The sequence below is a fragment of the Syngnathus scovelli genome, chromosome 14, assembly GCF_024217435.2.
Source record: "Syngnathus scovelli strain Florida chromosome 14, RoL_Ssco_1.2, whole genome shotgun sequence".
In the NCBI taxonomy this organism is placed as follows: domain Eukaryota; kingdom Metazoa; phylum Chordata; class Actinopteri; order Syngnathiformes; family Syngnathidae; genus Syngnathus; species Syngnathus scovelli.
The window spans coordinates 10,113,199-10,137,210 of record NC_090860.1 but is presented as its reverse complement, the minus strand read 5'-3'; the positions used below and the strand labels follow the sequence as shown (position 1 = coordinate 10,137,210).

At 41.5% G+C, this 24,012-nt stretch overlaps 1 long non-coding RNA gene across 2 annotated transcripts in view; it reads right to left on the bottom strand.

Annotated features, from left to right (window-relative positions):
• Window positions 1–57: 57 nt before the first annotated feature.
• LOC125981307 (uncharacterized) overlaps window positions 58–24,012 on the bottom strand; it is a 199,236-nt gene continuing 175,281 nt past the window's right edge. For both annotated transcript variants that reach the window (XR_011088118.1, XR_011088117.1), the window contains one exon: window positions 58–2,901. This is a non-coding gene — a long non-coding RNA (uncharacterized lncRNA). The remainder of the gene's footprint in view (window positions 2,902–24,012) is intronic.

Sequence of the window (24,012 nt, the reverse complement as noted above, 5' to 3'; positions counted from 1 at the left end):
CACAGTCACACCTGGGAATGGAAGACGATGAAGGTAGAGAAGAATTACAAGCATAGGTGAAGAACTGGACCGGTTTTATAGAGATACAACCGACATATCACCATCATTCACCCACACAGACTACCAATAAGCCGTTCAAAGAAAGCCCCTTTTTTTATTTGCGGCCTATAGATTTGAGGATGACAACACTAGCTTTAGATCTCGCTGACAGAAAAGAGGAATGTGCACCTACAAACACAGACGGAGCAGCCGCTGATAATAAAGTGTGTCGTCCTGCTTTGCCCGGAATAAGATGAATAACGGTTATGTGAGCAGCGTGTAAATAAAGTTCCCAATACTTTTTTTTTTTTTTTTAATATCACAGCTATCTTTGAGCTTGACTCGACACCTGCTGTGGACAGATATGGACTTGAGGGAAAAGGAAAAGGCTGGAGGTTGCCGCAGGACCATGGCAACCGTCCACACTGAATTTCCCTGTTGCTTTGACTGCATGTTGAAAGGCGTGATTCCAGACATGGGGGGAGATTTAGGAAGAAAAGCGAAGGGAAAATAAATCAAGACTGTTTCATGTAAGATATGAGTTTTGCATTGAGCCCTTTCAAATAAGCTCCTTTATGTTAGAACATGAGTGACAGTCATAATAGCCCCAGCAAGTCACAGAAAGAGGAGAATGGGAATGGGCAGGCAGCCAGATCTTCTTTCTTCCTGGCAAAAATGTGGCTTCCAAAATAAAACAACCAGCTAAGCTCATTAAATAAATAGAAAAAGTGACTATACATTGAAAGTGAATATATATTATTTGGACTAAATAAAACAGGACCAAAGTGCTCACACGAACAATCCTGCAAATTGGGCACAAGTACAAAAAAGCTGATGAGCAAATTCTTCTTGTTTATATCACAATAACTTACAAACAAAACGAGTCACCAGCCACCATGTTGGCAAAACTGCTGTGTCCCATCGCTTCAAAACAATTTCCAGCACATGCTACAAAACATATAAACACTATCGTGCGTCATCATCAAACGCTGTGAGGTGTTGCAGAAAAATGGAACAAGGAAAAGCCTGCTAATTGAATTGGTCACACTTCTTGCTTTCCATTAGTGTAATTGGCATATCTATTTAGGATGTACATATTTTGTGAGAAGCTGCAACTGAGCCATATAAGATATATGGAAGCAATAGTCATCAGCTAGCAAAACAGATTCAAATATTTTAGATTCTGTCTAGCAGAAGCAACCATTTGCAAATCTTACCTTGCTTCTCAATTGAGTCTGTCTACACTTTGCAGAAGGGAAGAATTGGCACACACAGTCTTGGCGCCTTCCCGCATTCCTTACGCACTTGCTGGAGCTGTCCTATCAGTCGTCACCTGATGTTGGTGGTCTAATGGTAGAGATGACCCTGTGGAAACAGGCGTGCTGCCACCCTGGATCTTTCCCATCTGCCACCATTATCTTATGATGCCCTTGAAAGGAAATGGCTTCAAACTAACTCTGTGGCCAGGGATGGAATAAACAAAGAGATTAAAATCTAATGAGCCGGGGAGAACATATTTAAATGAATATGTTTGTGATCCTCATTTTTTTTTTCTTTGGTTATTCAGATCTTCAATATGTGCCTTTTTATGCTCATTATGTTCCTGCAGGTTTCATCGATGCTAACAAAAATAAAGTGGTAAGATTGTAGGAATTAAGACAAACTGGCCTATTATATCAAAAAGATAAAATGGTATGAGGCAAAAGCGAATTCAAATAAAAAAATATTCTCCTAAAATGTTTTTTCTTTTAACATGCCAAATTAGCATTTACATTATTAACCATGTTTTTCTTATTATTTTGTAATTTTGTGACTTTTTCGAAACACATTTTTTTCCTAATATTCCGAATTGGGCTTTTATCATTTCTTTTTCCATCCATCCATCCATCCATTTTCTGAACCGCTTAGTCCCCACGGGGGTCGCGGGCGTGCTGGAGCCTATCCCAGCCGTCATCGGGCAGTAGGCGGGGGACACCCTGAACTGGTTGCCAGCCAATCGCAGGGCACACAGAGACAGACAACCAATCGCACTCACACTCACACCTAGGGACAATTTGGAGTCTTCAATCGGCCTACCAAGCATGTTTTTGGAATGTGGGAGGAAACCGGAGTGCCCGGAGAAAACCCACGCGGGCCCGGGGAGAACATGCAAACTCCACACAGGGAGGGCCGGAGGTGGAATCGAACCCGCACCCTGCTAACTGTGAGGCGGACGTGCTACCCAGTGCGCCACCGAGCCGCCCCCATTTCTTTTTCTCGTAACAAAAATAATTGAACATTTTTCACAATTTTCAAACTTAACTTATACATTTTTCTTGTAATATTTTTTTTATATACATACACACCAGTATAAATAGATGATCACTTTAAAGAATGAATATTGGAACTGACGGGGCTATAAATAAGTAAACAGATGTAGGTCTTTGTGAAAATATTGGTTGAAGGTGATCTGCATATGTTACCATGTAGGAGAGAATACGAGTCAAACCAAAATAACATCACCCACACACAAAACATTCCAAACCAGACCATGTGCTCCATTTGTTTACATAATTTGGCAGTGCTGAGCACCATCACCGCTTAAGACTCCCGTTGTGTTGCGACTATTCTTTCCTCTTCCTTCCACACATGTGGAGGCAGCTATCTGAAGCGTCCACGCCGCCGGATTATCCCACTAACCACCAATCCTTTTGCACCAGTTGAGAGGATGAGCGCGCCTGTTGGACCACCTCCAGGGTCTGCTGCCGCTCTCGCTTCTTCTGTTCCCTTTTCTCCAGCGGCTCCAGGCGGACGCCGCAATCCCACATCTCATCATCCACTCCTGCATCCCTCGTCCCGGCAGCGACTGGCACAGACGACGCTCTGAAGGGGAGCAAAGGGTCCAGATGGTTTTGCTTTATGATGGTTTGTTTTCACTCGCACCTGTCAGCATTGCACAGGTGGGTGCTTTTATAGACAGAGGGAGGAGGGCGGCCATGTTTACATAGCATTTACTTGTCATAGTTAGAAAACTGACATTGACGTAATAGAGTTACACTCAAATGTAAGAGGCAAATATTCCCATAAACTTCCTGAATCTGAATAATTTCCTATAGCAGTTGAGCTCTATGAAGCCCCGCCTCCATTCACCTCATTACAGATGGGCCTCAGACATGCAAATGGATTAAGACAATAAAGCCAATGATGAGGAGATGCTGTTCTGCATGTACAATCAGCCCTCAAGGCTTTAGTTTAAACAATGTCTAATCAGACAAAATAACTGCAAAGGACACGGTGAGAGAAATGGATGAATGGGTCGATGGGGAGTAAATGGTTGCGTGGAAGTCCAAAGGGTGAATATTTTATTTCAAAGAAGCGCCAAACAAATTTCTCACTAGCAGTTTACGAAGGAGACTTCCAAGAGGTAGCTTGAAATAGCAAAGTGGGGGGTGAAGTTTTCCCTGAATGTTGCAAACGTTTTTTGTTTTCATTAAACAAACTAATTTGAAGCTGATTTGTATGCAGCCATTTTTTACCGACCCCTTAATGCTTCGTGCAGTCACACTGGCAACGGACAGATTGGCTTCTAATGGTTATCCAATACTATGCAGCTGTGTACCTATGTGTTCTTTAATAAGGTTAACTGACCTTTCATGGTGGTTATAAATCAAAGCAATTGTCACACTTTAAAGCACTGCGAGAAATGCATATTATTATCTTCCTATCACCTTCTCTCAAAATAAAGCCACAAATATAAGGCAGTCATTTCAAGGCGCAGTTTCTCTCTTATTGACACAATTTTAAAAAGTGCCTTGAATCACATGTTCCATAATAGCAGTATTTTGGGGAAAAAAAAAGCCACAGTACATCTTCTGGTGCCATAGAGCAGTTTTGGGATCAAAGGGGACTGTGAAATTACCTTGACAAGTGGAACAAGGTAAAAGAACTCCATGATTGTGGTTGATTGCAGGTAAATGCCCTATGTTTTTGTCAAAGGTCCACTACGCTGCTATCTAAAGGAAGTGCCGGCTATTATTTCTGGGATTATTATCCCCCGGCTGAGGCGTAATGGCCTAGCTACGCACTTCTGCAATAACGGCATTACAAGAAAGCCGAACGGTGCAAGCCTCATGTCCAGAATCCACCCATTTAGCCTCACAAATAATGCTTCACTTTAGCCCAGAGCGGTGGCGGTATTACCAGCAAAATCACATCTAATGCCATCTGCTCTGTCAAAAAACGCAATATAAAAACACTGTTATTCTTACTACTACAGCTTGAGCACAATAAATGCAATAGAGTGCTCCAGCTACCGATTTAAAATGTCATTTTGAATCAGTAACACATTTGCCGTACAAAAAAAAAAAAAACTTTGTGTATGCATATCATCTCAAGGGCCTGATGTGTGGGTTGGGCAAAAGGGGTGTGAATTGAATTTGGGATACATTCCCCGCTTTTCTAATAAGCCACCGGCATGGTGCCACTTTCCTGCATGGGATGAGATAAGAACTGGCAAAGCTGTGGCGTGGACTTCCACTGAAACCCCGTGTGCTGCTAAATCCCTCCACACACCTGAATACACACTTCACACAAGCCGGTGAGGTAATGTTGTGATTACAGATGCAAACGCAGACACGGCGTTTTGGGAATACAAGGCGGAAGAGAGACGAATAAAATCCACTGAGAAAAAGCACGTCGTTCGGAAAAAGCAAAAACTGAACTTCTTAAAGTCGTGCCGGCTTCAAAGAAATTACCACACCAGCAATATTTCCTTTTTATGTTCCCTCAACAATCTCCATTTGTGGGGGGGATTAATTTGTATATCAAATAAAATATTCCCACCCACAAGGGAGTAAAGCTTGGTTAAGATTAACCCCATGCAAAACAGATTGGCCATTCCTTCAATAAATTAACACTTTAAAAAAAAGCATTTGTGGAATATATTGTTATGTAGAGCGAGTGGCATCTTCCACACCCGGCAAGTAATTGCCAAATTGTTGCTTATCCATCTGTGGAATGTTTTTGTCAAGGAAAAGAGGCGAGAGGAGGCTATTGTGTTAAGCAAATATTAAAGTGATCTTTTGCCTTAACACATTAAGTGGCCATCAGGCACTCTAAAAAAGTTCCCGTCAACTCAGGTTACACTGATTTGCAAATATTTTTGTGGAACTGACAATTGTGCCATCGTCATTTTTACTGCAGTTACAGTATTTGTTGATTTTAGAGCAAATCAACAATCACTTCATAGGTTTTCACAAGTGGGTTAAGGGAAAGTTACTAGAAAATATAGAAGCAGCCATTTTGTCTTAACTCATTTAATGCCAGCTCAGTAGTGACGTCAATTCTTGTCAATGGGAGTGAAAGAGTAGAAGAATACAACTGGTTTGATTTCTCCAAGTCCTGTGATTGTTCATGTTTTCTGAAACACCAATTACGTTTCCACATCGTTGTTTGGATTCCGTCACTTGTATGTTCCTTCCATGCCAATTTAAATGCATGAATAAGACATTACAGTAACAGCAGAAGGAGAGGGAGTGTAAAACTAAAATATGATCAGCACTGATTTGTTTTCCTTGCTGTGTCAATAAACCCAAAACATTGTTCAGGGAGAAAAACTTTGATGGAAGCAATAAATATACCAAAGAGTCATACTGCAGGGAAACTGTAAAAATAATACTTCACATTGTGTTTATGTCGTAATAGCAGGAAAATAAAAATCTTTCTAAATCGTTTTGTCGCCTGCAACATGATATCCCCTGCACTCATATAACCATTGGCAGACACTTTTAGGGGACACCTCAGGAATTCCCCCAATACCAAAACATCTGAAGGTAGACAGAAGAACAAGAGAACAAACCGATATTATGAGAAGCTTGAGAAATAGAGAGCGGTACCAATAAGAAAGTATATACGAGTAGGAAAAAAGGAAAATATTACAAGGGGTTTATAGTCATTCTTGCCGACAATATTATGAGCTCCTAAAAGCAACCTGAGGACACAGCTGCTTGTCAGCTGCACACTAAGGCCTGAAACAAGTCGTGTAGGAAATAAAATCTGGATTAAGCATTGCTTTAAATGCATTTTGAATGTCCTGTGGTAGACATTGGGTTTTACAACACCATTATGAAGAAAGGAAGAAATGGACACCCTTAAAAAATGCTTTTATGAGTCAAGAATGTCATCAAATATTACTTTTTAATAGTATGATATTACATCCAGACGTTGATAACATGTGAGCATATGGTACCATCAACTTAAGCATGTGACTTATGTCTTTGGAATGATTTAACACATTTAAAAGCCTTTTTCCAGCCACCATTATCATTGAGGGTGTATATTTTAATAACACGCGTTATCAGTGTTACTTTTGGAACATCTTCTGACAAGGTCAACGTGTAATGCTTGTCTCAGGGCCAAACGGCTTCCCGTGACCGACCTGTGCTGAACATCTGTCTCTTTATGCAGATAAGCATATTGTTTGACAATTTACTATGTCTTTTATACCCTTCACTGTGAGTTCGGAGCCAGCCTCCATCTTGGCAAAGGCCAGGTGAAAAGTGGGAATGGTTCAGGTCACAGCTGTCGGGGTCTCAGTAAAGAGCCCCGAGAACCCTTCACAGCGATCTTGAAAGACAATTGAGATAAAAGAGATAATCGGCACGACACGCAGATAAATGTGGACGTATTGCTTTTAAGTTGTAAGGCTCGCAAAGTCAAATGAGGTAAATTCTCACGTTTAGGATCCTCCAAAGAGCAATACTGACTGGAACTTTACAGGTCTACCGGTTAACGTTTCAAATACTTAACCCGCTCCGGTCGCCCATGGCAACCTCGCTCATGTCGATGATTCAAGGTACACTCCTTCTTACAGTGGCCTTAAAAATAACAAGCACTATATAAAATGGATGAAAATCCATTAGTGACCAGGTAGCAGACCACGTTTTACATGGACAAGCTAAAAGCAATGGCTGATCGAGTCGGGAAGTGTGACTCAGCTAAGGGCCTAGTCTCGTCACCTGACCCGCTACTTCCTGGTTAACAGCAGACACACACTTAACACCCGCAACACTCCCACTGCTCCAATCCTCCCTGTACCCCCTCCTACACGGGGCCTCTTTTCCATCATGCATATCAATGCTTTATGAGCAGTGGAAGGGAGGGGGATGAGGGATCGGGACGCAAATAGAGGAAGGGTCATCCGAGGAGGATTGGGCAGTGCAGTGAGGCCTAAACACCGGTCGGAATCAATCTAGTCCGAGGGATTACTGCTTCACCGAGTTGTGATCAATATCGCACTATCCCCCTTGCTAGGAAGCTTGACAAGCTAAATGAGGGTCCGGGAGATGCACCCCAACCTCATCGGTCCCTGCTCGCATACACCTCCCTTGCTTATGAGGTGATGCAAAGATGTTTTGTTAGTGGTGAAGAAGGCAAAGGCTTGTTATTGGTCCAGCAATTTTGAACAATAGAAGTAGAGGTGTTAAATATTCAGCTGAGAGGAAACATTGAGCCTCTGCACCCGAGGGCTTTAGTTCCAAGACTGTACCCTGTGACAGAAGGGCTTCGGTTTCCATTCCACAAAGCAGTACGGGGCTATGGATCGGGAATAGGTGCCGAACTGCCAAGAATCTAGAATGTCATCCGCTGTGTTTACAAAACTGATATCGAAAATTTAAGATTGAATGAATGCACTGATGAATGCAAAAGATGACATCATCGGTTATTACTTCCGATTCTGTGAGTCTGGCTTCCTAACAGGAAGGATTCAGTGCCAGGAATGATGACTCGAAATGTTGTTGGGTGACATCATTCCTCTTCCCGCTCCCTTCTCTCTCTCTCTTTCTCGAGTGTGTAAATATATGGGAGTAGCTGTTGTGCCCAGCAGATGGCACTCCTGTTATCCCAATGGTGAGCTGGAGCCTACAGCAGGAATTTGGGACTGTTCAAGATTTAACTATGTGTTAAAGTACTCCAGCTCTCAAATGCCTGGCGGCGGATTGGGGGGAAGCGAGCCAAAGAAGCGGGGAAGAAGAAGAAGAAGAAGGAGAGATAGCATCCCAAATAACAGGTTCTCTGGATCAGAGCCAACAAACTCACAAATGCTCACACATGCTTCAACAGAACAATGAAGCACAGCCATTCTCCCGTTAATAGGCAATCTGTGTTGTCATGAACATTTAGTTTGATAACTGTTACTGCTGTGCAAATGATGTCATAGGACTGCCATTCTCTATAAATTAATTGACAATCATTCAGCATTTTTATTTATCACAATGTGACTTAGTCAGGAATGACGTCATGTAAAATCAGCATAATATTTCATGTTGCTTGACATACACATGGTCAACAGACAATGGAGTAAATGCATTCCAAATATCCCTAAAGGCATAATGAGTAAAATTACATAGTGTAGTTCAATTGAATCTACTATAAAAGCTATTAGAGGCCAAGACATTTCACAGAAGCAGCCAACAAAGTGACCCCGGCACCAGACAAGGAAGACAGGAGATAGAGGATAAAAATAAGGAGGGCCTAACTTCATTAGTGTGGTCATGAGTGCAGAGAACGATGTATGCATTTACTGGGAGCCTGTTAGCGAGGCTTACCTGCAAACATGTAGTAGTAATAAGGATGGTCAGGCAATTAGTTATACACTAATGCATGATCGGATGACCTTAATTAGGTCAAACTGAGCCAACCAGTTTTAAAATGAAAAGATTCAAGAATTTTTTATTCGCCATGTTTGAGCGTGCCAAACAAGGAATTTGACTTTGGTACAAAAGTGATATAATGTGATGATATTTATGAATTATTAAATGATAACTGGGGTGTTTTTCTTGAATCATAGTCACATAATAGTGTACCCTGACATTCGTCATGGAAATGAGTCACTTTGACAAGATATGATGAAATTCTCCAAATTGTTGGTTATAAAACACAAAAATAAATACTTCCATTCATTTTCAGTATTATATTACGTTTTTTGGGTTTCCTGACAAATTTTGGAGGTACGAGGATTTCATCCCAATGTTGGTAATATGCATTAAATAACTGCCCACGATCTAAATGAGCAAGAACTTAATGAACCCTCTCCCCTTTAAGATCCACCGAGCAGAGAGGCATCGAGAGAAAACGCCTAACGTCGTCTGCAAACACCTAATGAGCCTTTTGGTGCATTATTGCTTGTCTCAAAGTGGTTGACTCACGCTGTGAAGGTTTGAAAAAGTAGGTGTACAATTACACAGCATGCTAGCTTCAGTAAAGACAGAGATGTAATGGTAATGTGCAAATCAAATGAGTCTATTCTTCCCTCGCGTCTGGCTGATTTGCAGACGCCGTCACGCCGTGCAGCAGAGCTGATGGCTACAGTATATGATCTAAGGCGCCTTGATTGGAACATAGTGCACTGCACCCATGAGACTCTGTGGGAAGCTGCAGCGGCATAATATGTAGCCGTGAGGACGGTGGCCATGCTTTGCTGCTTACAAATGTACTGTTACGGAACACGAATGAATGGGCCAGACACTCGTGCACGTGCTTTCAAATAAGTAAAAAAAAAAAAGGCGAAACGCAGCTAAATTGTGCTTCGGACCACACCGCCTCCATAGTGATCTCCCTTTCATGTTCCTCTATTGACTGCTCTTATATCCTGTGGCTTGATTGGACCACACGAGACAACATCTCACACGTCTAGCTTCCCCTCCATCACCTCCCCCCCTTCTTTTTTCTCCCCCTCTCCCCTCATGTTTGCCTTTCATTAGCTTTCATCTCTTCAGCTTATTGAACTCCACCACTGGCATCAAGAGTGTGATGCTTTGATGATGCGGCCGCTGCCCAACATACGTCTATATTTAGTGCCTTTACATATTTCCATAAGAAATGATTTGCAATGTCTGCCAATTCTCAGGCTGAAACGGGACGTAAGGGGCCATAGAGTACTATGTTGCCCATGAGCCGTTCAAAGGGTGCCTTTGGTCTCTAGATACACTGAAGGCCTCACTTAAGAATTTTCTTCTTTATGTTATGCCCAGAAGTGTGTTCCTTAATAAGTCTCACACTGATATAACTTAGAAACAAGAGAGGGCATTTGGCAGACGTGGTCAATGTACACTGCAGCACACTTTACTGTGGAAGCACGATAAAGTTTTAAAAGTATGGATCCTGAGCCTGATTTGTTGACTTCCTTGTTTCTTATTTCAAAATATTAATTAAAACAATTAATAGCTGTACCAACGTGCTGCGCGGATGGTGGAGAACACTTGCATGAAGAAATAAACAGGATTAGGGCCTAACCCTACTTTGAAACCCTAACCCTAGCTTGAAACCCTACTTTTATACCCTAACCCTAGGTTAAACCTTACTTTGAAACCCTAACCCTAGTTTTAAACCTTACTATGAAACCCTAACTCGAGTTTAAATCCTATGTTGAAACCCTATCCCTAGTTTTAAACCCAACTTTGAAACCCTAACGCTAGTTTAACCTATGTTGAAACCCTAACCCTAGTTTTAAACCCTACTTTGAACCCCTAACCCTAGTTTTAAACCCTACTTTGAAACCCTAACCCTAGGTTAAATCCTACTTTGAACCCCTAACCCGAGTTTTAAACCCTACTTTACACACGTATTACACACACACACAAAAACAACTCGTGGAGTTAGTCCTTTAAATACTCACTGAGTTGAAGGCTCCCAAGAGTTTGGTTGAACTTTGTGCTGACCTTTTACTTTGGAGATTAAATATTACCCAATATGATTTCAATTAAAAACTCCGCCTTCCTGCTGCTTGTCCTCATCAAAGTACACACAATTTCCAACACATCTGCTACACACAGAACAACTCTCTGGGGTGAAGACTACTTCAGATGACAGTTGCGTGATACTCTTGGTCTGGTGGATTTAGTTTTCCTGTGGGGATGGTGTTAGCAGGTGTTACAATGTCCCTTTCTTAATAGAGAATAAAGCCTTTGTTGCTCGATAAAATAAGAAGTCAATTACTTACACGCGTAGAATAGTGTTCATAAAAATGTAGCATCAAACTGTTTACATGTGACCTCTGCGGTCTTGCATATCTTTCGAATACCGACGTGTAGACGGAAACAGTTTGGGTGTTATTTAGTGCGATCTTGGCTCAGTGTTACATCACACAATGAAACATGGCAAGGTCTTGTTTTATTTGAACAAGAGTTGCTGTTAACTCGAAAGAAACACAAGCGAAAGAGAATAAATTTGCACGCACCCTGTGGTTCTAATCATGTGCTTGGCGTGTCATAGCAGTCAACATAATAATAAATAAAATTTTAACATCATTAATTTCTTTAGGCCACAACAATAGTCTAATGTTAAATTGGGTTACTTGCAATGCAAATGAGCCAAAAGTGATGGCGCTTTTATTTGAAGTTGAACCTTTTGTTGTCAGTTCCAACTGTATTCTCTGTTTTTCAACCCCGGCGAGGGACCTTTTTACACATTTCAATGGGGAATTTGCCTTTGAATTATTCAACAGACTAATCCGCCATCGCCAATGCTTTGGTCTGTGTGGGCCTGCTGTTCCAAGCACCAGCCAGTTCATCGTGAATGCTCAGAGAAAAAGATAAAGAAAGACACAGGGATGCAGACAACAAAACCTTGGAGAACGCCAATGATGTCAAACTGTTACTACTAATGATGTAAATACATTTGTTATTTGTAGAATGTGTGTATATTATGGGCATGGTTGGAGCTTCTGGACAGCCTGTAAAAATATCCTATTGGGAACTATCAACTATTTAATATTAAGCTCTTGCCAGTTATGGACACACAGATTTACTGTTCTTATAGCAACTCGGTATGCATAAAAAACAAACAGATGGTAAATAACTACACATGGCAGTTAGGAATTAATATAGCTGTAACATTTTCTGCAACTATACAAATTGTTTGAACGCCATGTTTTATTTATAGGAACTAAGATTGAATGATGTGTACCCGAGAAATATGTGGAAAATTGGAGTAAATTTCTTTTTCTGATGTTTATCATTTCCTTAGTTCTCACTCCTCACTGATTCAAAATTTGTGTGGATTAGTTATGTGTGTGTTTTGCAATCATCCCTGCTTCTATTTTTGTCCAACTTTACCTCTGATTGGCTTACAATGAAATTTGACTCACCCATTCCCCCAAAGTCATCTTAAATAGGCTCAATCTCACCTCTGACCTGAACTATTGTTGCTGTACTGTTTTGTATTACGTTAATTGGTTTAATTGTTTTTATGCTCTGGGTCTTTTTTCATAAAGCAAACCATTTCCATCCGTAAGCCATTACGTTGAATGTTTTTGATGATGCCAACAAAGGTCAGTGTGACTATTAAGAATTAAGGGTTTACAGATGCATGTGCCATGAATGAATGTATTGAGGTGTTATGAAAAGCTACTGTTCTGCGTGCTGGTCTTCTATAATGATCACAAACGACATGCAGTCAATCAGTGTTGATTGGAAACGTGTCACGTCGGTTTGTGGTTCATGTTTCGGACTAGAGAGCCTCCTGTGGTGTACTGTAAAGCAGACTAAGTAATCACACGTGTTGCTAACCAAAAAAAGAAAATTGTACCTCCACATGAACTGATCTTGAACTTGTGCCGACTGGATAAATGCTGTTTGCTAATGAGTACCGTTTGCTAATGCAAGTGCAATCTCATTGATCTGCCTGTCATTTTACTGCTGTCAAAAATAGATGAGCATCATAAATAATTTTTGGACATTCATCCATTCCACACTGATTGAATGAACTAAATGAACCTGGATTCATTCATTATTCTCTTTAGTTATAGTTTTGTTTTTTCCCTATTGTTGTATGTTGTATGCCTTATCCCTGTTATTAATATTTCTTTTTTTTTATCTGTATGACATGTATTAGAATGCATATTTCTCTATTCATTGAAATTTTACCTTAAATGAATTCATATTTCTGGAGAATGCCACTTCGCAAGCCCCTGGAGGGTTTTTTTTTTTAGACATTCTCCATCACATTTATTTAATCTATGTCCATTTTAAATGTTTTTGTATGTGAAAATAAACAAACTGATTGAGAGTATCTGCCCCAGACTGACCGACAAACTGCGCGTGAACAGATCTAGACATCTTCCAAGCTTCCAACATAGGTCTCACTTTAGAGAACATTCTCAGTTTTACTTCACAAAATAGCTTAACAGAGAACGGCGAAAGTGTGTGGGAGGATGCACAGCTCAAGTGTTTCTTGTTACGGTGGAAAATTATGCAAAAGCTCTCCGACTAGCATGAAAGATCAAAGATAAAGGCCATAGGGCATGCACATTAAGAGTTAGAACGAGAGCCCTTAGCTGTGCACTGTTTAATTATTGAAACAAGAAACATCTTAGATATTTTAAAGAGCCTCTAATAATGTAGTTTGAAAAGAAACACCTCGGTGAAGACAAAAAAAGAAAAAGCACCCTTTAATTTGCTGAGTCGCTTGAGCCTTGTGCAGTTTTGCCCCAAAGTGAGCGAGAACATTCCGCAAATTAGGCCGAAAAGAACCACGCTTGCTGCAAATCAGTTTCCCCACGAACGCTCCAATTATCCCAATTACTTCTAATTAGCCAGCGTGATCAACAGACAAACACAACTCAAATCTCATAAGCCAGATATTGTCAATGCTGTGTTTATGATGCAAGCATTTAATCCTACACTCATATTATGGGAGAATGTGTGTTTGCTGGCCGTGAATAAATCAAGATTCCGGTCGCCTACGCATGCAAGATGTCTTTATCCAACAATTGAATGCAAAGTTTTTTTTGTTTATTACTTGGATTATTAGTCCCTTAAATAGTCCACTCGATAAAAAGCCCTATATAGCGATTGGGGATTGAAAGGATTATCCCTGAATAAAAATAAAGGCAACACAACATCTGAGAAAAGAAGTTCGACTACAGCAAAGAGCTTAAGAACATTCAACGGGAGTTGTCTTGCTACTAAGTATCTCACCATTGGTACGGGCCAAACGTGTGACCAAACGCAGAGGGAGGAAAATGGGGATAAGGGCCACATTAATCCATGTCAGCGCAGGCCAAATTATTTATCACCTTGTGCAAACAAACTGTGTCCTGGACAGCCTGTCAGGGTGGGGAGGGGGGGTTATGTGAGGTCCGTAAGGGCTGCCAGCTACTCTGCCGCGTGACCCCCATCATTCTTCCTCTTATCTCCCCTCCTCGTCCCGCTCCTCATTACTCCTTGTGCACAAGCAACCGGGGCCTGTGTGCATGCAGGAACCCCAATGAGATAACTGATGAAGTGGTCCTGTGTTTTTATTTTAGTCTTCTGTGACATCTTTGCTGGATTGCATTTAAAGCACCCGAGCGCTTCGCTGATCACCCGGGAGGTTGTCGGCTACTTTATGTCGCCACTTGTTCATTTGTGTGCCTGAACTTGTTTGTGTGTTTATGGGCAGGGAGGAGGGAGGGGGGGGGGGGGTACATCTGGACTCTGGGAAGCAACCTCCTCAGCCTCTCTCACCCACAGCCAAGCCCAGCCAGGCCGGGGAGTTCCAATCAATAAGCAGTCCCCGTAGCTGCCCCGAGCAAGCTGTTTGAAAAGTCAGAGAAGCATGAAATGGCCATTATTAAATTACTGGGACGGACACATTTAGGAGGCCATTGCATTAAGAGAGCAAGCTCACCCAATTAGTGGATCAGCACATTAATAGCCCTGGATGAGAACACCATCTGATCAGAGATTAGGCGTACACACAATCTATTGACCTATTTTAGCGGTCCACTGAAAGCTTCATATAGCATTCGAGCGGCGCAACACTAACTCATGTCCCGTGGCCAGAATGGATGGTTTATATTTCATGCATGATTCATTTGTGGACTCGCTAAAGCTTTGTGATCTTCCTGCAGTTGCTCTTTTGCTGAGTCAAACCTCATCCATTTGTAAGAGGCAAAGCCATATTGTAGACGAAGAAGTATTATTGTGAGACGTTCACTCGCTCTTTTCCAAGTGCATTCTCCAGAGTGAGAACTGATTTACTTCTTTGCTTATACTAGAAAGTATGCAGTGCCATATGGGTTAGTGTTAGCCAAATTGCACAATTGCTCAAGTCACTAACTTACAAAATAATTTATAACTATAGCAATACACTTGCTAACACAGGTAAATTGAATCTGAGCTTGTTTACACAAGAATTTAGATTTTTTAGATTTATAATTCAATCAAGCAAGAAATAAATAAGTCCCTTACCCATTTAGAAATATGGCAAAATAAGGTACATTTCATAAATAAAATGTATACAATATTTGAAAATAATTCCAACCTTTATCAATATGATAAAGGAACAAATTGAAAAATGAATAAAAAATATTTGCCTATTTATTTATGAAATATTTTTATCATCTGCCCACTGCGGAGTGTTGACTGATCCCATTCCCAACTTTGGAGTTTTGACGCAGACGTTCCCAGAAAAGACTTCTAAAAAAAAAAACATATATTTCTTAACTTTTTCTAGCACTCATTACAAAATATCTATGTGAAAACATCGCTGTCTCTTCAGGAGTATCGTTGCTGTCAATGCATTTTAAAACAAGCATCCACAGACTTGGCACGTCAAGGGCTCTTCAGAGCCCTGGGCATATTTTAGGGCTTTGGTGAGTGATGTTTTTAATATAAATTATTCACCCCAGAGAGGCGAAGCTTTGGATGCTAGCCCTTGTTTTTAAAGAGCACCTTGTTTGCTCCTAATTTTACAGCTGGTCAGGCAGAAGTACAGCGGCTAACCTGTGGGTCAGACTGGCAGATGGGAATTGCCATCTCCCAGTGCACTTCCATTGCCGTTCTAATGCCTTTGAGCACACACACAAACACACACAAAACACACAAGACTAGTTGAGTACTCGTAGACAGAGGTTACAGGGGTAACTAAACCGCCGGGATGCCAAGATCGTTATTTCGCACTCTTCACAGGGTTGTGTCCACCTCCAGCGTGCTCTGTCTCAACAGCACCATCAGCATCACCATCAAACGCACAACCTCAACCCTCAGCCTGCGGCGGCAATGTTTCCAGCAGGCCGAGGTAAGAGTGTGCATGTGTATTGATTTGGCTCTGCTATGTTCACCCACACAGAATCTAGCCTTTCACTTGTTAGCCTTTGACTTTTTGGAGTCTGGACTACAGCGTAGATCACAGTTGCAGGAAAGCGAGTGGCGGTATTGTGTGTTTAGGAAAATATTATTATTGGTGGCGGTAAAAGAAGATATCATTTTTCCACAATTTAATCAAGTCATCCATTTTTTAGCTATTTTCGACTGTATAATGATGCATGCTGCAGGACTTACATTTTGGTGACTTCATGATTCTGTATTTGACTTAAGTTGAAGAGAAAGATATGCGAAGAATCGCAAGCCCCTAAAGATTGACGGTGTTTTGTGTGGAAAAAAGTAACTTGTAAGAACGCTGCCCTCTGAAGACTTAGATTTCCCGTCAGCAAAATTGGCCCAGACAGGCAAAAATGTCTTTGCAAAGTGATGAAATATTGAGTCTGTTTTGATTATGAACTCCCCCTTACCTCTCGCAGCTCCTGCAACTTGGCTGAGGTATTGACGAGGTGAGATTTAGTCACATATATTTTCTGCTCTATTCCTACTTCCTGGCAAAGAAATTGAGCGTTGTCTGACAAAAACAAGCTTTGCAGACATCCAGTCGGCCGACCTGAGCTCACCCTGTTTTCTCTAGCTCAGCTTGTTTTGCAATGTGGCCTGGAATAAATGCTATTATGGAATGTTGATATCTCACTGTCAAAATAATTTGGTATTTTAGAGGAAGCTGCTGAATTCTTAAACAGTGACACTTAAATTGTAATGCATTCAAGTGAAAATAAGAGTATGAGAGATTTCCAGTTACGGATTTTTTTTTTTAACCTTTTGTTTCATTTATCTACTGACTATATAAGTGTGTCAGAAAAATTCCAGGACTATAAGATTTCCTATCCCGTGTAACTCAGATGATCATCCGGCGGTTCATTTTCTGCATTTGCTTCGCTCAGTGTGTGAGCAGAGGTGAGACCTGTAGCAAAACAACTGCGTATCTTTTGTGACATTAATCTTGGAACTTTTCTGACACATCTCCTATTCCATGTATTAAGAATAACACCAGAGGACTTGCTAATATTCGTGATATATATTCTCCGCTCTCCTTCAGTGCTCATCGGCAACACACTCCCAAGAACAAACAACAGATTAGAAACCAGCAAAACAAAAAAAGGGGGCTGCCTACTGTTGGCCCACATGGAAATGGCCCAGATCTGGCAGGGAGGGGAAGGAGCTGTGGAAGCCTGCTGCCGGGCCGAGGGCCAAGGTTTGATGCCCAGCCGACTGGCATCCTTCCAGCCCAGAGGAATGAGTGTTCCACCCACACCCCCCGTCCTCATCATCGGCAGCACCCCGCCTTCATCCCCCCCAAAGTATGATAGATGCTCTGTCCGCTCCCTACAGCCGGGAGAAGGCATTAGACATCTGTATAATTGACTGAGGATGAGAGAAAAGAAGGGCAAAAGGATGGAAAGACGGAGGACAGATTGAGACGGCGCATGTTTGCACTTGACAGAGACGTCGGGTAAAGAGCTGATGTTTTACTTGTTTTTGTCTGAGTCTGAAGGCCAAACGAGAGACACGAGGAAAAGAGAAGAGCATACAAGGTGAGAGAGAAGATGGCGGTGAAGAGGACATGTCGGCTTTTTGCGCCACAGGACATCCTTTCACACACATTACACATGTCTTCTCCAATCCCCTCACACAAGCGGCTCAGGAGCAGCGCGTCACAAACAGGCTTACACTTCTGTCTGATGAAGCTAGTGCTATTTCACAGTCATGTGCTCCAATTTCTTTTACTTTTATATCCTCCAATTCCAAGAGTTTATCTCTGGGACTTCGGTTCAGTGGCGTGTAAAGTGGGGGGGCACATTGGGGCAAGGGTGCCCTCAAATAAACCTGAGGAGGGGTGTCCACAGCAACCCCTAAACTTGTTGCCAGAAAAAAAATAATTCCTGTAAAGTTGAGAAAGTTTAAGATTTATGATATACCGTATTTTCCGGACTATAAGGCACACCTTCAATGAATGGCCCATTTTAAAACTCTGTCCTTATATAAGGCGCACCGGACTATAAGGCGCACCATTAATGCATCATGTCAGATATTTAATCCGAATCAAATGATTCTCCATTTTATCTTTTTTATTTCAACTTCAGACGCAACCAATTACTTTATAATCTCAAAATAATGATCCACAGTCTTTTAGATTGATGTTTCATAGTCTTGTGTCTTTCATGACACAATGCTTCGGGCCAGTTTAAATTTAAGAATTTGGTCCATATATAGACCATATATGGGCGGCTCGGTGGCGCACTGGGTAGCACGTCCGCCTCACAGTTAGGAGGGTGCGGGTTCGATTCCACCGCCGGCCCTCCCTGTGCGGAGTTTGCATGTTCTCCCCGAGCCCGCGTGGGTTTTCTCCGGGCACTCCGGTTTCCTCCCACATCCCAAAAACATGCTTGGTAGGCCGATTGATCACTCCAAATTGTCCCTAGGTGTGAGTGCGAGTGCGAATGGTTGTTTGTCTCTGTGTGCCCTGCGATTGGCTGGCAACCGGTTCAGGGTGTCCCCCGCCTACTGCCCGATGACGGCTGGGATAGGCTCCAGCACGCCCGCGACCCCCGTGGGGACTAAGCGGTTCAGAAAATGGATGGATGGTCCATATATAAGGCGCACCGGACTATAAGGCGCACTGTCGGCTTTTGAGAAAATTTTAGGTTTTTAGTTGCGTCTTATAGTCCGGAAAATACGTTGAATTATTTCACTTTGCTGTCGGATTGTACTTTTCGCACAAAGTCATCTGGGCTCCAATTAACTCGTGTTCAACTCTTACGTGCCAACTCCAAGTCTACATTGTGCTTTATGTGCTAAATACACCAAAGAGAAACTGATAAATCCACCAAATGGCCTCATTTAAAGAACATGCGCCTATAAACGCTGGCCATTGTCCACATATTAAAGGCAAAGTTTATTTGAAAGCCACCACGGGTGCGCAACTTTCCAGGGAAAATAACACAATTATAAGCGTACACAAACTGCTTCATTATTAATGGACACTGCTTTTCAAGCGCCTCACTCAAAAGACCTCTCAATAATTTATCACCATGGAGACACATGTCAAGGCAGTGTGCTTGGACACTTCATGAATATCAAATAGATATGCAAAACAAAAGGAGTAGCTATACACGAGATCATTAAGCACACTTGCCGCTCCGCTTGCAACTAGCCGGGGAGCCCCGATTGTTTGCCGCACCTTAAAAGCAATGGCAGCACTTTGATTTTGTTCCTCATGAAACGCTGCGGAGGCCACGAAGCCACAAGCACTTTGCCACTTTGGAGTCTTAATGATCACTTTTTAAGGGAACGGGTGGGAGACACGCGGCGACGACGTGATTAGATTATACTTTAATGACCATCCTTGATCAGTTATTAATGAGACATTTCTCATTAGTTAATTGAATAACTTGCTAAATGTGCTCAACACTACGCGCCTCGTGTCTTTGGATTCATTTCAAGCATTAGATGATGATGAACTTGAGATGAGAGGGCTGAGCCATGCTTCGTCTTTATCGCCGCTAAGTGCCTGATGAGACACGGTCGGCGGCTTTGGCAATGTGACTGCGAGGTTCGTTCGGTCATTAACATGAATACGTTGGATAATGTTAGCGACCAAACCTCCAAGGTCTAACTTCATTTGTCTGGTAAAATTGATTGAGTATACAAATAAGGTGAACACTGCTAAGAAAATAAAAAAATCATATAATGAACCATTCTGTCTCTTAAAGAGTTTAACCAAAACAGCATGATAATTGTAGACTTAAAATGTACTTATAAAATTTATCGGTCAATCCATTAATGGATCTATGGTCTCATGTCTGGATAAAAAAAAAAAAAAAAACTTATAGGTCAATCCATTCATGGATCAATTCTCACATCTGGATAAAAAAAGTATGTTAGGTCAATTGGACACTCTAAATAGATTTTGGTGTATTTCTTCTTTTGTTGAGTTTGTGTCATCGAGCTGTGTATCGGGATACTTATTGGCCTCAGGGATCTCTCCTGTCCATCTCAAACTCTAATTTGGTTCTCCTCTTGTTTTGTTCTCCTACATGAATGCATTAAGCCAAACAGCACTTGCTTGAGAATTCTCTCATTCTCACTTCCTCCTCCTTATTGAGACAAATATACACTGCAGCACTAGCCACTTTGTCATTTAACACCAGCAGGATGTTGTAAATGGGAAACACCGTCTTGACTTTCAATAAAGGATCAAATTTGGCCAAAGAAACCAAGCCTCTCCCTATGCCAAACAAATTTATTTCCACTTTGCATCTATTTAGGTCGAAAAAAAACAAACACTTCATTGGAACCGACTGATTGGATGGATTGAAAACGGACACGGCCTGCTGTGTTGTGCATGCCTATCCACGCGTGTTCAGTCTGGGTACATGTAGATGGAATTCATGTTTATAGATGCACGACACATCCTATTAGCGTACTCGGTTCAGAGTTGAGGGTCACTGTAGGTACGCATGCGTGTGTGTGAGGGAAGTGGAGATGGGGGGCCTGCTCGGGGGGTCTCCAAGCGAGCAGGTGAGAGTCATGCTGGGTGTTCTCTCGGTTCACTGCTAATGGACTTCAATCTGGATATGTGGAGATCCACTTTAGTTTCCAGTCGCAGCTCGCTCACTGTGGGATTTCACATTTTGGCTTTGCGTGATATGCTTGTTTATTTAACCCAGATAGTAAAAGTGAGGAAAAGACAGATGGTAATAGAAGTGCAGTGGAATATGGCAAAGATGTTTACGTTGACAATGAGACACCAGTATTGAGTTCTCTTATATATATATTTTTTTGTGTGTTGACGTAGTAAAAAATAACATGAGTAAGTTATTTGTAAGAGCATATAGAGAAAGTTAAGGACACACACTCCACTTGATAGTCCTGACATGAAACAGCCTCTCTGAAGAATTGGGGAGGGGCGGGAGATGTTTTGCTGATTCCATTTTGCTGATGATGGAGTGCATAGGGGGATACCGCTGCCATGGGAGGAAGGCTGAGCCAAAGGTTCGGGGCGTGTTGGACTGCCAATCACTGTTGGATGTTAACGCGGAGAATAACAATGTAAAGCCAGCTGTAACATGGATGACCTAAATGCACAAAGTGGATGAGGAAGCCAATTAAGAGAAATAGTGATCTGGAATTCTTCCGATTTAATGTGAGTTTTCTACTTTTCCCCCAAATTCAGATGGGATTGGCTGCAGCTCATCTATATGACCCTGAAGAGAATAAGGGGGATAGAAAATGGATGGATGGACAGTTGGCAGATTTATAGAGATGGAATCTAAAAGCCAGCTCACGTTAGCCAAGATGGAAATTTATGTTTAAAAAGTTATATAAAAGTTTCCCTATAAGTTAAGAAACTCAAAGTATGATGGATTGGTCCGCAAAATGAAAACAGAAGTTAACCAAATTAATCAGTAGGTTAAACGCTAACTAAAATATTAACTGCTTGTGGATTTAGTGAAAAAGACAGTTCGACAATTATCAAACAGCAGATGTACATTTAAATAAAACTTTGTGTAGCCATTAAGTTCTTGCAGATTTGTAGGGAACTGAAATGTAACTATAAAAAAAACAAACAGATCGGCATGAAGAACTTGCAGCCATTTTATTTGCTCATATCTTTTTCTCACTCTTACTCTCAACCAGCCACGAACCAAGGGAAAAAAAAAAAGAAGCAAACGTCCCCATGCCGAGCGAGCCTAGATTACACAACCCGAGTCTTGACGGAACTGATATAAAAAAGTGATGAATTGATTCACAGACATGGCTGAACGAGTGAAGTGACACTACATTCCTCCAGAGCTTTACATTCAATTCCATCTACGGCATGGCACCGCAATATAGCTTTTCCTTTTTTTTTTTTCCCTCCCTGCAACTCCTGAGACACCATCACACATGGTCAGCAAAATATATGTGTGTTACACACTACTCCTCTGCTACCTCTGCATTGCACTGCAGTTTCATCAGCCGTGGTTCATGTTTAACAAGCACTTCCTCTTATTAGAAAACCTGGTGGGAATGTGCTGTGTCAGATGTCACATGTCACAGCCACTTGGTGTTATGTTTATACCAAACTCTTGGATTGCCAGCATTTTTTCAGATTGCTGTATTCTGATACTATCAGCACTTTTTGATTTTCACATAGCAACATTGTATTATCTGTCACGGTACAGTATACCTTTGCATCACAGCTTTTTTTTTTAAAATTATAAGTATAGGCCCAAGATCAGTCAGCCAATTATTTACATTTAATTACAGTTTAGGCTACACAACAAACTTATGAAAGCTTTGAAATCAGACTGGGGAAAAACTGTTCAAATATTGAATGAATGGTAAAACAAATTGCTAGTAATATCTGTAGTTTTTAAAATTGAAGACAATTTGCAATTTTAGTATTGACACCTGAAGTTGATAATTTGTCTTCACGGGCCACATAAAATGATGTGGCGGACCGTATCTGCCCCCCGGGCCTTGAGTTTGCCACCTATGTCTTAGTGTGTTGAACTATGTGTTTCCTGCTCCTTTTGTTAAAAACAAAATCCTCTTGGCTAACAGAATGAGCCTGAACTGAACTGCAATGGTCACTCAAGTCAAACGTAAAACTTGAGAGAGGCGCTTGTCTACATGAAATCAGTGGCCTTCACTTTTGCTACATTTGTAGCCGGGGGGCAGCAGGACTGAGATGAAGCCGAGGTATTTCTGGGTCTCCGGCGCCACATGTGCTGCTGCTCCCCTCTACCAGCAGCACACCTTGACAGTGACTTTGTGTGACAGCAGATATAATGTGATTGCTCCCTCATCCCTCGGGTCCGCCACAGTTGATGGAGACTTCTGGGTTCGCCTTTGCTTCTCAGCGACAGTAGTGACAGCAAAGGAGAGGGAACAAAAAACCGAGGGGGAAAAAAAAAAAAAAGACTTAAGCATGATGACCAGTGGCGTTTTTCACACAGCTTGTGTGCTTTCACTTTTGTCTTTAGTAAGTGGAAAAAGCACGGTCTACTTCTTTGCGATAAGGCCACTCACTCACTCGTCCTTTTACTGTATACATTCAATTTTCTTGCCTTCAAAAAGCTTTTTAGGTGCTTTTCACAGTAACTTGCAGACAAGTAAAGTGGATAATGGCAGAGCCATTTCATTGGCGAATCATTTTCTCTCAAGTGGTTTATTTTGATCATGCGTGTTCGCTTCCTTCGGATGTACATTATTGCAAATGTGAATTTCTCTGCTGCAGAATCTATATAGTCCTCTTCTCCCTTGCTCTATTTTTCTTGAACATCTGGAGAAGTGAATAAAGACTACATTTTTAGTCAAATCTCTGTGTCACTTTTTTTTTTAAATTTCAAATTAATATTATGGACTCTGAATCCACAACTCTGCCCTTGTCGAAATACTTGGTAATTTTGGCGCAACAATACTGATGTGTGGGGATTCACTTTATTTAGTTTTACACAGCCATCATGAGTCTAAATCGCTGTGATGATGTGGAGTGCGTACGCCGTCGGGTCTACTGTAAGTGTGTCAAATCAGGTGAATCTGCGCAGTCTTATCCCTGCAGGCGGTACACGCCACTGCTGTCTGTGCAGTTCACAGCTACATGCAGTCTAACATCTTGTGTCAGACCCCTCTTGTCTTTCGACACTTAAAAAATGAGTTGACACCACCTGCGCAATCAAAAGGCACCCCACAGAAACGCAACCGATTTTTTTTAAAAATAGATTTTATATAACACAAAGTTAAGACACCGATTATTTGAGATTATGTGGCATGAACTATTGAATAAATAGCTAATACATCTTCTTGTTATTATTTAAAAATATTGTTTTGCAATATTTTAAAACCCCTATAGACTATAAAT